Source organism: Phytophthora infestans, genomic scaffold (genome assembly GCF_000142945.1).
Source record: "Phytophthora infestans T30-4 supercont1.322 genomic scaffold, whole genome shotgun sequence".
Classification (NCBI taxonomy): Eukaryota; Oomycota; class Peronosporomycetes; order Peronosporales; family Peronosporaceae; genus Phytophthora; species Phytophthora infestans.
The window spans coordinates 30701-33789 of record NW_003303437.1 but is presented as its reverse complement, the minus strand read 5'-3'; positions in this window follow the sequence as shown (position 1 = coordinate 33789).

Here is a 3089-nt window from a genome sequence, read left to right as displayed (position 1 = left end):
TTTAATCCCTTAGTTCCCGGCCTCAAATATGAGGGTATATTTTTGTACCTCGTCCCATATACAGATATAAAGGAATTTGTATGGGGTTTCAATTAAGTCCGGATATCTTGGCGCGGGTTCGGGGTGGTAACAACGACTTGCCAGTGTGTATAGTACGGATTCTCCAACATAAAGGAGGGTTTATGTAGTACATTGAGACGATCATATACAACTATGCTGTATAAATAAACATAAGATATGTACTGTTTATTGATTAGCCTATCTTTGTGCTGTTGCATACGTCCAGCAGCGGTGAGTTCATTTATTATAGCCAACAACAAGAAAGAAGATCAAGTGCCGTATCTATTGATTGCTCCCTTGCATAGACATGCTAAGAAACAGAAGGGGGCCAACCACTTAGCCTCTCTCTCTCCACGCCTTTCATCATCTTTCTTTGCCTCGCAAATCCCCGAAAACACACAACAGAAAATGGCTTCGCCTCTCCCCTACTGGTGTCTGCGTCTCCGCTTCTGCCTGGCCGCGACGCTGGCGGTCGTTCACGTGTCCTGTGCTCTTGCAGTAGGTCGCGCGGGATGTCGTTGCCGTTGTTCCAATCAGCATGCCAAATGCTGAAGCACGTACTGACCCTGCCTTCACGCGGAACGTTGCATAGGTATTTACTAAATCAAAACGAGTTAGCCAAAGCTTACGGTAAGGGTACCAAGCGAGCTACGCACCGTTTGTTCCCGTTCGAGCACTCCGGGCAGAAGTATTTCGTAAACTTGCGAGGCTTGACCTTGTAGATGGCACAGACTTTGCATGATCGGTGGCGTCGCTTCACACCCTGCTCGCAATCGACAGTATCTGGGTTTTCATCTAAACAATGTCCGTCGATAGCTGACGATGCGCTTCCTTGTAGCTGTGTTGAATCTGCTCTTGCCGGCGAAGGGGCAGTTCTATCTTGCGCAGATGTCGCTTGCTGTTCCAATACAGTCAAGCCCACCATAAGTTAGTTGTAATGTTGGAAGGCTGCTGAAGCAGATGAGGTTATGTTGACTGGTCAACATTTGACTTACCTCAATCTCGTCAAACGCTTCGATTGAATCTACTGCCAGTAGCTGCTCCATCAATTCATATGTTAGCCTTTATGTTAACTCAGAAACAAAATGAAAGGATTATGTTGGATTCGGCTAACATAACGTACCATACTCCCAGCCATCGGTACGCATTGCAGTGATCAGTGGTGCGTTCTTCGCTGCGGATAACCACGCCGTTTTTGGAAGCTCCTCGATGTCGTGGTCCGAATCTTCATCTGTCAGCTCTCCAATGTCCCAGTCACCGTCCCAACTATCGTCATCAGCATCCTCTTCGTCTTCAGGTTCCTCACGAAGCTCTGGGTCCTCGTCGGAGTTGAGCCCGGTGCATTCGTCAGCTCCTTCGTCCATAAAGTTAGGGTCTGTGTCAATAACACACGCAGGTACACTGTGCACAACGTCTGCTTCGTAAACACTCTCGTCTTCGTCACCTTGCATTCTCTGTTCACGATACATCACGTACGTTGGATATTATGTTAGACATGTTGTCAGCCACAATCCTTCTAGGTTGGATAAACGAACAAAACGCACCGTGTCATCGTCGCCATCGCTGTCTTCTTGTAGGAGAGCGCGGCGATGCTCTCTTGTCGGCACTTGAGTACTACGCTTTCGTTTTTCAGCACTGGAATCAGTAGTAGCTAACGCGATACCAGACTGTTGAGCAGGCAGCGCAGTCTCAACGCTCAAAACCATGTCCGCGACGACTTCTGCCACCTCCGTCTCGTGGTCTGCTTCCACCTCCATCGCATCCGCTATCGCGGTTGTCTCTATCGTCTCCTTCGCTTCAGCAATCGTCTGGTTTCGCGAGCCCTATTTTTCGCCCGCCGTGTCTGCAACCTGAGCACTTGCTGAAGGAATTTACAGACCTTTATACTGCGCCACCTCCATATCTGCCGTTGTGCGCTTGGCAGCCTTCTTCTTTGTCGCCTTCTTCGCCTTCGTCTGCCATGCTCCATCGCTGCCGCTCTTCTGCTCTGTCCGTCGAATGCGGCGCTCGTGACGCTCACTTAGCAGAGCCTCGCGACAGAGGCGCCTTTCTTGCTCGGTGAGGGGGTGACGCGGTGTCTTGGGTGTCGGCGCAACCATGTTGCTATCGGCCGTCGTTTTGAAGAGTGAGGAGGTTGGTGGCTGGTGGCCACTCGCTCTGCAGCGGGGTTGCCGTAGAGTTAGCGTCAGAGGAAGACGTTCGACTCAAAGAGTCACTAATACTAAGTTCCTTATCCAAAGGACACTTACAGCCCAAGACCAGGGCTCAAAGTTAACACCTTAACTTTTATGCTTCAAAACCAGAAGTGATTTATTTACTATTATTGCGGCCAAGCCGCCTAGGGGTAAATGTATCTCTTTAACTATCTAGCATAGTTAAACCTAATCAAATGCATAACGTGTGGCTTTCAGCCAACGTACTGAGAGACCTTGTTAACTCTCCAACTTATGTACTGAGAGTTTGTTAACTCGCCGGGTACTTCGTACCCCTGTGTGTTCCACACCATGTAACCCCGTTACACTCTCCCTCACTAAGATGAGAACATTCCGTTCTCGAACTTTCCTCAGCGAGGTCACGTCTTGTCAAGACGACGGAGGTCACTAGACCTCACCTGTGCGTTCTGCAGCTCCACGAGCTCACAAACGCGTTCGCATCCTTGATGCCTGGCACTCCCACTCCGGCCCACGGCCCAACGTCTCCAGCGCGTCGCGCCGCCCCTGCCTCGTCGGTCCCCAGACCCCCAACTGCGCTCCGCAACTGCTCCAAGAGCATCTTCGTCTCTTTCGGTGGCGGAGTACCACCAAGAGTATCGCCGTCGACACGGTCAACGCTCCATGAGCCGTCACAAGAAGAGAAGCAAGCTCAAAGCTCGTCAGAGCCGCGGGCGCCCGCCCAAAGGGAACGATGGTTTGTTCTCCGAACCTCGAAGACGTGTGAATTCGATTACCGACGAGCCTCATGGCAGCGAGGATATTCTAACCCACCCTCCTCTGAAGCCGCACGCTGGCGCTCCCTCTTCCCCCGCTTCC